Raw genomic sequence first — 14532 nt, 5'->3', positions numbered from 1 at the left:
TCCCCGTGAACACAATAACACATCCCAAAGAGCCCGGCTAACCCATCTCCATGAGCTGACAGCTGCCCACCATCCCCTGCCAGCCCTTGGTGTATAAGGTGACCATGCCGTATGGTCATACACTGTGCCCCCTCTTGAACCTGACAAACACCGCCCCTCCTTTCATGAGCCCTTCTCTTCCATATTTTATCCTATACCCTCTTCCACTTACTGTTGCTCCCATTCACAATTGTGACTCCCCTCCCTTCTCCCTAGCTGCTATCCCCAGTCATCATGCATAGGTTCCTATGTCTCATTCCCATGGAGGCAGCCGATTGCTCCCCCTTAAGTTTTGTAGCCAGACCCAACAGACTGAAAGAGGCCCACTTTCTTGAAAGACTTAAACAGATGACCCCAGACAGGACATGTCCACACCCCTGACTAATGGCTGCCAATCTCCTTGACTGTATTATTCCTAATTCTTGGACTGGCTGCAATTGAGGTATTTAATTGACCATCATGTACTTCTCAGGTTTCAGACCACTGCAAATGGACACCTAATCATGCCTGACCCTGCACCCCCTCCGCACTAGATTCAGAAGTTGCCCTTGACTTACGGTGCCAGTGTCCCCTTGGTGAGGACTGTACACTTAAGACTTTGAGACATGGCCGCACATGCAAGGTGTTTGGTGGATAAGCTAGGTGTGAGGTTGGCATAGCACACTGCTGTATACGTTTCAAAGGCAGCAAGGAGCATGGGAGATAGCAGGATTATGGTAATGAGATAGAGGTTCAGCCTTGAACATAGTGAATGGTGGAGCAGGCTCAAAGGGCCAAATGGCCTCCTCCTGCCCCTCATTTCCATGTTTCCATTAGTGGTACCTCATTGAAGTCCGGATACTAATGCAGTTGGCAACAGGGTCTGTATATTTTGGCCTTTATCCGTAAGTACCACATTAATGTTACACAGTCAAATCCAACTGGACCTAAAGGTGCGGTGATTGAATTCAGAATTAAACCATTTAATAGATGCCTGAAAATGGTCAACATTGCTCTTTCAGAAATTAGAGCTAAAGTTCCAAACAGAATAAAACTAAGGGTCATGTTTATAAACTATACTCAAACAGACTGAATCTAATGGGATTGAAAATTAATTTCTGCACAGAAAAACCATGACACATTAGCTATGAAACAGAACAGGCTCAAGAGGTTGAACAGTCTACGCATGGTGCTATGCACACTCTCTGTGTGTCTGGAAATGAATGTATCCTCAGGCTGATTATGTGTGGGGCTTAGGGTCTTATTAAGGGAATTCCAACTTTAATGCATCGTAAAGTTGAAAGCCTGATTTACAACAGGCCTTGTCTTTTTAAATCTCCAGAGGGGAGAAGTTGCTCAAGTCACTTACCAGTGGAACATTTGAATTGCCAGATTTGACTTCAGACCAATTTTTATGTAATAGTTATAGTATAGAATGAGGCTGCTTGACTCACTGTTTCAGTGCTAGCTCTCTGAGTTATACACACCCACCTTTTCAGACGATAATTCAATTCCCTGTTTAATACCTCCACCATACTCTCAGGCTGAGCATTCCAGAACATTTCAACCACGTGCTGTGTGAAAAAAAGCTTCTTCCTCGTGCCAACATTGCTTCTTTTGGCAGTTACCTTAAATCTGTACTGTCTAAGTCTCAAATCCTCCATCAATGGCAATAATCTCTCCTTATTTAGACTAGATTCCCTACAATGTGGAAACAGGTCATTTGGTCCAACAAGTCCACACCAACTTCAGGAGAGAAACCCACCAAGACCCATACATTTACCCCTGACTAACGTACCTAACACTATGGGCAATTTAGCATGATCAATTTACCTGACCTGCACATCTTTGGATTGTGGGAGGAAACTGGAGCACGCAGAGGGAACTTACGCAGACGCAGGGAGAATGTACAAACTCCACACAGACAGTCACCTGAGGAGGGAATTGAACCCAGGTCCCTGGCACTGTGAGGCAGCAGTGCTAACCATGGAGCCAGCATGCTATCCACAAAGCAAGTAGAGTCACACCTGCATTACTAAGGCCACCCGAAAGGTGGAATTGAACCATCTGTTGCTAGACAGTTCCAGGTTTGAAACCTGCATCCCAGACCACTGAGGGTCATCTGGGCAAACTCGGAGCAGCCCTCTCAACATTCTGATTTCCTTTATTTACTATCCCCTCAATTCTCCAGGAGAACACTCCCATCTTCTTTGACGCATGTAACAGAAGTTCTTTATCTTTGGAACGTTCTTATGAATTATATCTGAACTCTCACTAATGCCTTCATATACTTCCTAAAGTGTGGTGCCCAAATCTGAACTCAAAGATTTATATGTTTCATGCATCATTTCTTGAACTGATTTTGTTTGCTGTATCCCATCCTGGTGGTGTCATGGTATAGCAAAATGGAATGTTAATTAATCAGAATCTTCATGTTCCTTATACAGCTATGATCAGTATTGCACTTCCTCATGTAATCAGAAGCAGAGCAGCTGAAAGACAGTAAAATACATTGACTTTGAGTCATAAGTATTGTTGGTCTTTGTGCCTTAGCAATTGAGGTTGGATTAGGTCTGTTGACTCGATAGCCAACTTGTGATGCCAACAGCATGGGTACAATCCCTGTGGTTGCTGAGGTCTCCATAAAGTTCCCACCTTCTTAAGCCTGCCTCAGCCATGGTGATCCTTATGTTGAACTTGCCGCCAGCCATCACTCCGAGATAGCAGCCCTCTGGGACTATGATGACATTACCTTACTAACATAACGCTTGGTCCTACTTTATCTGTTTCTTGAATCACCACAGAAGACCAATGTTTGGAATGTGATTCTAAAATTTTTATCCCAAATTCCACTGTCGTCGAAAGAAATTGAAGATATCATCGCAGTCCTTTCAGTTTGATGTTAGCTTTATGAGTTGTCAGCATTTCAGAGAAGAATCAGCTTTTGTAGGCCTCGTGCCTCAGCAGCCTCTGTTCAAAATGGAGCCCTTTATGCATTCTTGTAACTTCATTACTGGACTATGTACTTGTAACTGAACCATGTGCCTCTGAAATAACCCAACAACTTCAACTGCCTACCTCTGGGAAAATCCAGACCCATGTCTGCTTCAGGTAATTTCCCTGCCACGTTATTTGACAGTAATACATCCACAGAATGGTTTGCCATTTCTAAGACTTTTGGCTACAGCTTGCTAAAATCTTTAAGAGCTTCTCATTGGCCTAAAGATTCTCGCATCTACTCTACATCTCAATAGTATACGACACCTTGGGACGGTTATGCTAAATGAGGTGAATCTTTATTTAAACATAAAGCAGTAATACATACTCACAACAACACTGACTGTTTAGAAGTCCTACGAGCTAGAGTACATCTAAGGTTGTCAATTTGCTGACAAATCTCTAAATGTATCTTCAGAATATTCGACCAAACCACTCTATCCACTGCAGCAACAAGTCTTTTCAAAGTCTTTCTTTATACATCTTTCTTGATAAGACTGTTCCATCAATTATTACCCAGTTTTGACAAATTTAATTTTTTAAAAATCCCATCATTGTCCTGCATGGTAGACTCTCTCTGGGTCCAAACCCAATCTTCATGTTTGAACAAACACAGACATAGAGTGTTATCTCCAACACCCTTATCAATCTCCAATGCTGCAGCAGTGGAGGCATATTTATGTGTGTAAGCGCACACAAGGCTCCTTCGTTTTTGTGGTAGCACCTTCAGATGTTAAAACCAATTGCTGATCTTAGCAAGTCTATCTTGATCAAATTTCCTATTCTGTCTTCTTGTTTGCAAACCCATAATGCAGTTCTTCAGAAAGGGTATCATTCTTCTTTGGTATCCTATTCCTCCAACGTGAGAGAAATTCTTCACACAGCGAAAGATACAATGTAAAAGTGAGTGGCTTACAGAGGATTATCTCTTCATTTATATTTGTACTTGTCTGATAATGGGTATAGTATAGGAGGAGAGAAAGCATGAATCCACAAGCATTTACCTTCTTATCAAAGTTGTCTTTCCCACCCTTTCATTGCTGGGTTCACCAGGTGCCAGAAAGCCAATCTGATCACTGTAAAACCTGAATAGCAAATTGAGTCAAAGGTTACTAACCACACTGAGATATTTAAATTGCCAACAAACTCTGGGAGTTATTTACAGAACCTCCCCTTCTCCCTCCTCCTCCATTCAACCAAGAAGTAGATGGGTTGGAAATTATTTGGGGTTAAGGTAGGTTTTAGATTTTACATTTTACCTGACTGCAAAACAAGATTTTTGAGTTCTAAAATCCTACTCAGTGTTGCTGAAGTCTTTCTGAAATAATGAAGTCAAACACAGAAGTTAGTGAAGGTGTAGCAAGTATAATTACCTCCAACGACACACTTGGAAAACCAAAGTCACCATTTCAATGATTCACATTATTTCCTTCCCTGTCACTTTCTCAAGATGAACTATTTACTTTTCAACAGGTACATTAAACATCAGGTGATGATTCACCTTTTCCACTCTTACTCCACACATGTATTCCTTTTCCTGTGTGAATTCTGTGTATAAAGGGGAGTTTAAAAGGGATTTAGAATCTTAATTTTTTTGAGTTCAGTTATTCTAGTTATTAACCTGTAGCCAGAATCTAATTACCTGTAATAGTGATTTTGTTTTCATTTACTGGATGAGGGCATTGCCGGCAATGAGGATTATTGCCTATCCACCATTGCCCCAAGGACAGGTACAAGTCAATCAGGTTGTGTGATCTGGAGTCACATGCAGGCTAGCACAGGTTAAGGGTGGCAGTTTCCTGTGACTGCATCATGTTGTTGCACGTACAGCATACAATGGGCTCGAGGCCAAAGTTAATGTTTGTTTCAATTAAAAACAGTCCACTGAAATTCAACTTTTGTGTCAGAGCAACATCAAGCTCTTTAGGATCATAGAAATCCCTCAATGGGTGAACAGGCCATTTGGCCCATTGAGTCCACACCGACCCTCCAAAGATGATTTCATTCAGACCCACTCCCTGCATTTCCCATGGCTAATTCACCTAACCTGCACATCCACAGACATTTTAGCACATCCAATCCACCTAACCTACACATCTTTGGACTGTGGGAAGAAACCAGCGCACTTGAAGGAAACCCACAGAGGCACAGGGAGAATGTGCAAACTGCACACAGACAGTCACCTAAGACTGGAATTAAACCTGGGTGCCTAGTACTGTGAGGTAGCAGTGCTAACCATTGAGCCACCTTGCTGCTCCTTCGTTGGTTGTGGAGATGGTGATCTGGTGGCAATGTCCCTGGCCTGGTATAGCAGAGGCTCAGGATTTAAGGAATAAGAACAGAATTTACTCAAGAAGCTCAGCAGGCCTGGCAGCATCCTCATAGAGAGAAACAGAGTCAACATTTTGAAATATTAACTCTATTTCTCTCTCCACAGACACCTTCAGATCTATCTAGTTCCGCCAGCATTTGCTGTCTTTATATCAGATTTCCAGCACCTACATTTTTTTACTTTTATTTTTATATTTTGAGGACTTAGGTTCAAATCCCACCATGGCAGCTGGTAAAATTTAAACTTAATTTACAAAGTCTTGAATTGAAAGTTACCCTCAGCTACATGGTCAACATTACCATCACTTATTATTGTAAAAATCCATTTACCTCATTGGTGTCCCAAAAGCAGGACATCTGACATCTGTACCTGATCTGACTCCAGATCCACAGAAATGTGATTTACTGTTAATTACCCTCTAAAATAGCCCAAGATAATCACTTTGTCCAAGGGAAATTAGGGATTGCTAACAGAGATTATTCTTGCCAGCAAGGTCCATATTCAACGGCAGGTATAACACCGATTACATCTATTCCTTCAACTTTATCTAATATACTAAAATTGAAACATCAGAAGAGTAGTAAAATAACATCTATTTTTGAACTTAACTTTCTCTTTGATTCACAGACTGAAATTTCCATGTTATTGCTAATTCGTGCTAAATTTTTACTGCAGCCCAAAGTTTGCTTTTCCAAAGAAAAGGTAAAGCAGAAATAGCTCAAATGAAAAGCATGGGCTTGCGTCTATGAGTCTAAACAAGCCGAAAAACAAGTAATGGCTGGTTGCTTGTTAGAGCATGGTTTGAACCCAGGTAAATTGAGTGGTCATTTCTAAAGCATGCCTGTAACTCACAACATCTGCCTCCCATGAACATGAGGAGTTTACTGGGTTCTCTGCCAGACTGGTAGATGAAGTACCTCACAACCGAGGCACTTTTCAACTCTGAGAGATGGAGAGAAATAGTCTGACCATTATTACCAAGCTTTGCTGAACCTCCAACGTACTTGTGCAGTTACACTAATTCTTGAACAGTATGACCCTTCCCAGCTAACATAGGCAGCAGACATAGGCAGCAGACATACAAGAGAGGGCAAAAATTCAAGATTATATTTTCTTTACAAACATAGGCATGGAAATAGTTCTCTAGACCCTGAGTAGACTTCCACTCCTGCAATGCTAACTCCTTCACCAGGCATTGGGCTGCTTCTGTCTTTTGAACTGTACTATCACCCAAGGACTCTCCCCTCCGATTGGACAAAGTACGCAGCACTGCTAGTTCCTCCAAATCAAATCAGATCAAATCATCAAATAAGATTCTTAGAGATTGTTGGCAATTATCAGGTAGGTTAATTAGTTAAACATCAAAAACAAAGAACACCTAAAGCTAGCTGTGAACTCAAAGCTGGCAGTAGTTTCAAACAGCACATTTACGAAATAAATACTGTACACTTGTCCCAAATGCTAATGTTAAGTATATATTTGTATATTATTATGGCAGGAAGTCAGCACAAATTGGCAACAGAAATTGTGCTTATTCAACAGAAATGGCTCCTTTCAGTAAGGCCCACCTAACAAGTTGCTGGAATAGTGCTCTTCCTTACAGTGCAAAGTTATAGAAGTTCATTATTATTGTTGCTCTCTTGTTCTGTCATAGCTGTATCCTGCTCATTAAGCCGTGCAGGCTTATCATGGAGCTTGCAAACAATGTTAGTTATCTTAAAGTCATTAGTAATGTGAGTGTACCTTCAAGAACTGCTCCTAGGCTAATGGGACATAAGTACTGCTGATTATCAGTAACATGCTGTCAACTGCAGTACTTATAACAAGAGTTCATGATGATCAATGCAGTTGCTTTGGATTCAAGCCACGTAAACTAACATCGGCTCTTCCTAATGCAATCCTTCCTCTTAACTTTCCATTCCAAATATGGGGGACAAAGGTTTTCCCTTAAATATATTTTCTAATCAACCTGCTCAGAAATGTCATTACATACTTCTGGAGCATTTGGGACATGAATCCTGGCCTCTAGGTTCAGATGTTGGGATACTACCACTGCACCACAAGAGCCCTTAGCCTTGTCCTGAAAGCAAAGGTTGTGTGAGTGTTTTCAGGGAAACACAGTTAATCTTGAGAAGACAATTGATTGGGCACCATTGAAATCAGAAATTCAGACAAGACATTACAAAGGTTTACTAAATCAATTAAGTCATTAGTTTACTTCTTTGATTTAATCATCAAGTACCAGTGAAGAACCAGGAGCAATTTATGGTTGATTGTCAAAGAAAATATTTCTGGCATTTCTTTTTAAAATACAAACATTTATATAAATATTATAAACATTCAGAGTAAGTTATATACTTCAGTAATATTTGTATCACCATAGCTGTTGTTTGTTCTTAACTTGAATTGTTGCGGCTCAGAGAAGTCTTGAGTGGGGAATAGAAGGTCACATCACTTCTGGATATTGTGAACCTGCCTTCTGCCTGGCAGTGCTCGCCTGAGGTATTTTCATGTTGAGTTGGCGCGGAGGGTAGGGGCAGAACTCGGGCCACTGCCTCTGAAGAAAATGGAGGCAGATGGATGTTAACATGGATAACATCTGCCTCCATTGGCCTAGTTCAATACATGACAATTAGAAATCCTGTTTCAAAAAGTTACCTCTCCTTACCCACAACCACCCCTATCAGCCCCCATAAACCCACCACATCTCCAGGTGCCAATCTTACCCTTTGACATAACGTTTTCTTTAATGCAAGAAAGAAGAGAATGTGAACGTGAGACTCTTGTGAGCTGATCAGAGAATGGACCTGTCAATCGAATAATTGCAACAAGACAGTGGATGGCTGAATAAAGAAGTAAGTTGGGGATAGGACCTTTAAGCTTTAGATAGAATGGAGTAGCAAGAACAGAAGATACAGACCCAACAAAAGTGATCGGCTTGTGACATAGCAGCTCCAAACCTGAAGCTTTTTCTCAGAGGTATTGGAATGCAGTTAATACGAGTAAGTTATTGAACTTTCATTGAAGTATTTTCATTGCTTTGTTCAATAACTCCAAAGAAATAAAATGTGAAAATTATTGCAGAATATCACCAGACAAGTGTTAATGGTTTGTGCAACATTTCTTTGTTCATTGTTGCACGCATAACCAATTTAATATAATTTGGTTAACGCCTTTGAGATGGTCAACTGAGAACTGTGAGGATGTGGCAATTCATTCACTCCCAAATGCAACAGGCATATTTAGGTTGGAAGTTGATTACAAGTGCCATTATTCCTTTCTGAGGAACTTAATGTAAAATATATTTTGCTTTTAACATTCAGTGCTAGTGTGGGGCAGGGGTTAGCTTAGTTGGCTGGATAGTCAATGAGGAGTGATGCCAACAGTATGGGTTTGATTCCTGCACCAGCTGATGTTACAATGAAGGGTTCTCTTCTCAACAGTCAACAGTCATCTCTCTGTAATAAGCAAGTAACTCGAGATGGCAGCTTTACTTTGCATAGCCATTGGGTTCTTCCAGTTGACATTGACCTGAATCTTTGGATCAGCTGGTTGCTTCAAACATCATACAACTTCATTTTTGCCCACACATTCAATTTTCTCTCATCAAACTCTTTCTAAGGTGCCTTTGAACACACAACCAAAATGTGCTGATTTGGTTTTTGGTTTGGTTTTCAGTGTCACAGCAATGAGCTAGTCCTTTCTTTTTGGAAGCTTCTTGCTGGAAGGAGTGATTTGAGCTTGGACCACTCACATCAGTTAGGGAATTACCTCCTCTTCGTTAATTCTGCCAGCAGATGAATTGCGACTCTCAATTTCCTTCTTGGTTTACCTCTCGTATTTGATGTATAAGAAAATATCACTCTTTTGAGATAAACACTCAGTAGTTTGGTTTTCCTTGTCAAGTTCAAAAAAAAAATTTGCAAGACTGTCCAGAGCCATCTCTCCTTTTTTCATGTATTCTAAATAAATTTGTTTTCTTTATATTACTTTTACAGTTTTATTTTCCTGATGCCCCTGCCTTACTCTGAAGTTTTCTTAGATATTCCTACCACATATCAATCTCTCATTTAACTTCCAGCAATTGGCTTTAGTATATCCAATTATAATACAATGTATCATTTTCTGACAATAGCTGTACTCCTTTATTACTTTAACATTCTTCTGTCTTCTGTCTAAAACTTCCCTCCAAAGATTTTCTGTTTCATAATTTCATTGTAGATTTCTGCATTTGCCTCTGACATGTGTGCAACACTTCATAGGTATCTGTCAGAACTGCTGGTTCTCAGACCTTCAATTTTTAATGCTCATCTAAATATTTTTCAAACTTGCAGGAATGCTATTTCTGAATTCTCCTAAGATCAGAATTTCCCTCAAAATCCCAAATCTTTCCTCTTACTTCAGTGATCTAAACCACCTGTTTCTCCTGTGAAAATATCGGCAATTTTTTTTTATTCATTCATGGGAAATGGATGGCACTTACCCATCCCTAATTGTCCAGTGGGCAGTTAAGAGTCAACGGCATTACTGTGAGTTTGGAGTCACGTGCACATCAGACCAGGAAAAATGGCAGTTTCCTTCCCTGAAGGACATTAATAAAGTTGAATTAGGTTTCCGAAAACGAAATTGATAAGTTTCAGGCATAAACTCATAAACATTGAGTTTTGCTTCTTTGAAAGCTTCATACTATCAGATTGTTCTTATGACAAACTGAAGGACAGAGTCATTACTGTGCCAACCAAAACACCTTGTACAACTAAAATCCAAACCTTTTTTGGCCCCTTTGCCTGCTCAGCTACGTTCTCAAATGAGGTAAAATATTTTTGACTCCCTCCTCAGTAAACTTCAGCACCAAGCATAGATTTTCAGGTAAATTCCATCCCTCAGTGAAGTCACCTCCCTTCATCTTTACTCAAAACTTTTTTTTGCCCAGTTTATATTCTTTAATTACTTTAGCTCTTTGGATTTTATATTTTTTTAAAATTCACTCTCTTTCTGTTCTACATTTTTCTCAAAGCTTCATCAACCTCTTTCTTTGTCTCCATTTCAATTTTTCCTAACTTAATGACCCTTAGACTCCAGTGCCTGCCACTTCAATTCACCGTCAGGTTCCCTGGCCAACATTTCTGTCTCAGAGTTGCTCGACTGCTCCAGTGAGGCTCAACGCAAGCTGGAACAGCAGCACCTCATTTTCCACTTGGGGACCCTACATCCTTCAAGCTTCAATATTGAGTTCAACTATTTTCAAACCTGAACACCTTCTTCTATGTCCTTTATCACCCCAGCACCCACACCCTGACATGGGCTGCTTTCAGCACGGCCAAACTATTTTAACCTATTTATCGTCTCCATTATCAACTTTGCTTTCTCGCTGACATATTATTATCCAATCCTTTGTCTGATTAATTGTCATTCTCTTTTTGAATTCCACCTTCACCTATCTGCTCACTCCATTCTCCACACACTGTCTTCAAGATATATATCAACCTTTTCTTAGCTAATATTAGTTCTGAAGAAGATTATCGAATTATAGAACCCTGCAATGTGGAAACAAGCCCTTTGGCCCAACAAGTCCACACCGACCCTCTGGAAAGTTTCCCATCCAAACCCATCCCCTACCCTATTACTCTACATTTACCCCTAACTAACACATCCCCAAAAGCTTTGGATAATTTAACTTGGCCAATTCACCCAAACCTGCACAAACCCACACAAACGTGGGGAGAACGTGCAAATTCCACACAGACAGTCACAGAGGCTGGAATCAAACCCAGGACCCTGGCGCTGTGAGGCAGCAGTGCTAACCACTGAACCACCATGCCACCCAGAAAATGAAAACTCAGAACCACTGGGATTTGAACCTATGATTGCCTGTTTATTAGGCAGGTGCTTTAACCAACTTAGCCACAGCACCACTAACATTTACTTGACTTGAATAACATCAACTTTGCTTTCTCTCCACAGATGCTGCCAGATCTGCTGAGTTCCTTCAGATTTCCAGCATCTATGGTTCTTTGTTTTATTTCTTAACTCTATGTCTGTCTGGTTTTCTCTCTTGTCTATGTCAAGTCAGTTCTCCTTCACTTTCTCTTTTAACTACTTCTAACTGTAACATCCCAATTTCCAATTTCCTTTTTCTCTGATTCTAAATGTTGGCTAATCATTCAAAGCATCTCATCATAACGAAAAACTGTCTTTACTTCGACCTTCAGTTCATCTGTTAACTCTCTTACTTTTGTCAACGATTTCAAATAATCCACATTTAGACCTGCCACTTCTGTTCAATTCTTAAGAATGTCCAAAACCATCTTTAATCTGAGTACAATAAGCTTAACCACAATACACAAGGCTTCATATCTAGAAACAACACATCGTCATTAATTTAAAGCAAAGACACAAAGCCAAATCCAGTGAATTCAAAATCTTAGACAAGCCTCCAAGTGATATAATCCAAGTTTATGTTATTACTGCACAAGTCAAATCCCAAACAGATGTCTGGAATGAAAGATCGCATTTTGGTTTTATTTTGGCTTTAACAAGATTATCTTTCACTGAAATGCAAACGTGCAATGCTGCACATTTGGTTTTATTTACAGATCATTATTACACAAAAGAAATTAAGATATGATAGAACAACCTAAACATGTTACATATAACTTGAGATTTAAGATTTCAATAATAAATTCCCAAATCCCAACAGCACCCCTTTACAGTCCAGAAACACCAGAGAATTTCTTTCTCCATCACCTCCATTAGGTTTGATTTAATTTAATGCGGCTTCAAATCCCAATCTTTAATGTCAGACAGTCTCTTTTTTGAGCCTTCAAGCAACCTTGCTTTTTTTCAAATAACTCCTTTGGGGTTTAAATCTAATATATCTGGGCGGAAACATTCAAACTAAACTCTCTACACTGACATAACCCATTTCTTAACAGTTATAAACTACTCTCTATTCTCAAGAGCAACTGATTTACACATCCAACTTCAGTCAAGGCTTATGCAAAGTGCCAAACTGAAACAAAAACTTTCTTCTGTGCAGTGGGTATTTCCCCCAAGCCCAAACAAAAAGCCCTCAATTCCTAATGTTTCCAACCAAAGTCTAATGCTTCATGTTTATGCAGTTCACTTGTAAAGCTAATTGGTTTATTGTTTTCACAAGTACTGAGATACAGTGAAAACTGTTGTTTTGCATGCTGTCCAGGCAGACCCTCTGAATGAAAACAAAATTCCAAGATATACCAGGAAATCTCTGTCTAAATGCTTTTTCTCTTTTAAAAAATCACTATGGGCACAGCAATACAGTACTTACAAGTCAATTATTAAACAACTTCACATACAGAGACCACACCTACATAGTGCTCATACAAAATTACAACTTGAGAGTGAATGAAACTAAGATATTTATGAGTGAGAAACCTAACAGTCACAATATATGATTTCATTAATCCTCTTTACGGGCTAGTTGATGAAAGTGAATACAGAGAGTTGAAGACAGAATTAATCAGAGAGCTCATAGCTGTTGGCATTGTTGATGCACTGTAACCTGATCTTTTATAATCCAAAGAATCTCATTCTCAAGAAAGCCAAATAGTCTGTCAAATAAGCTGAGAAAAGAGTGTAATCCTCAGAGGAGAAGACAAGTCTTAGTCAAGGAGATCTAAGGTATCTGTACAGTTCATACTTGACCAGAATAAGCCATAAATTGCAGACAGTAAAGAGGCTATATTGGTCAAAGCATAATATCAAACATTGACTGGGAGTTCTATTGATAAGACTTGCCTGTTTCTTATAGTATGCAGTTCATTTGAATTTACTAATGGAACAGAGTATTCATTAGTATTATAGAATCCCTACAGTGTGGAAACAGGCCCTTTGGCCCAACAAGTACACACTGACCCTCTGAAGAATAACCCACCCAGACCTATTCTCCTACCCCATTGCTCTACATTTACCTGTGACCAATGCACCTCAACTACACATCCCTGAACACTATGGTCAATTTAGCATGGTTGATTCACTTAACCTGCACATCTTTGGATTGCAGGAGGAAACTGGAGCATCCAGAGGAAACTCACAGACACAGGGAGAATGTGCACACTCTACACAAACAGTTGCCTGAGGCTGAAATCGAACCGATCCCTCGCACCATGAGGCAGCAGTGCTAACCACTGAGCCACCGTGCCACCCATGACATAATGTCACGTGACCTTGCTCTTGTTTACAGCCATTGCATGAAGAAAATACAGTGAAATAATCTTCAACAAAGTTAATTTTTTTTTGCTCCATACACTGGGTGGCACGGTGGCACAGTGGTTAGCACTGCTGCCTCACAGCGCTGGAGACCCAGGTTCAATTCCCGCCTCAGGCGACTGACTGTGTGGAGTTTGCACGTTCTCCCCGTGTCTGCGTGGGTTTCCTCCGGGTGCTCCGGTTTCCTCCCACAGTCCAAAGATGTGCAGGTCAGGTAAATTGGCCATGCTAAATTGCCCGTAGTGTTAGGTAAGGTGTAGATGTAGGGGTATGGGTGGGTTACGCTTCGGCAGGGCGGTGTGGACTTGTTGGGCTGAAGGGCCTGTTTCCACACTGTAAGTAATCTAATCTAAAAACTCTTCAAATGTTGATTATTAGCTCAACAGGATGAAGGATATTATATGATGGCAGTAAATGAAATTCCCAGTATGGAAAAGACCCTACTGTTACTGGAATATTTCAAGCAATGGCAAGGTGAAAGCATTGATGCTTTTATCAAGTATCTATGCAAATTTGCAGAAAACTGTAAATATGGCAGTTTCAAAAGAACTGACCACTGATAGAATTGTCACAGAGTCTCAAATGACCACTTATGTTGAAGGTTGACTTAACCTGAACAAAGGCAATTAAACTGGGCAGACAAGCTTTGAAGTCTGAGGACAGGTTGATTGTTGATTTGACATGGCAGGGAGAACCATATTCCAAAAATGATCCTTTCAGGGAGGTATGTTTAATTTAAAAACAGCAATGCGGCTGCACAAAAGCAAAGGAGGCAGGAAACATATTCATCAAACACCCTAGCCAACTGTTTTCCATGTGGTGGGAATAAGCAAAGCCACAAAAATAGTTTTGTGAACAGGCTGAATGCCATTTTTGAAACGATAAAGATCATTTACAATCTCCACGTATTGTGGCAAGAAGCTTGCACAGAATAA

At 40.2% G+C, this 14532-nt stretch overlaps 1 non-coding gene across 1 annotated transcript; it reads right to left on the bottom strand.

Moving 5' to 3' along the window:
- Window positions 1-2060: 2060 nt before the first annotated feature.
- On the bottom strand, window positions 2061-2146 carry trnastop-uca (transfer RNA opal suppressor (anticodon UCA)). The gene has a single exon. It is a non-coding gene; the product is annotated as a tRNA-Sec (tRNA).
- Between the last annotated feature and the right edge of the window lie 12386 nt (window positions 2147-14532).

Source organism: Chiloscyllium punctatum, chromosome 41 (genome assembly GCF_047496795.1).
Source record: "Chiloscyllium punctatum isolate Juve2018m chromosome 41, sChiPun1.3, whole genome shotgun sequence".
In the NCBI taxonomy this organism is placed as follows: Eukaryota; Metazoa; Chordata; class Chondrichthyes; order Orectolobiformes; family Hemiscylliidae; genus Chiloscyllium; species Chiloscyllium punctatum.
The sequence above is the reverse complement of the archived record's forward strand: the minus strand, read 5'-3'. Positions and strand labels throughout refer to the sequence as shown.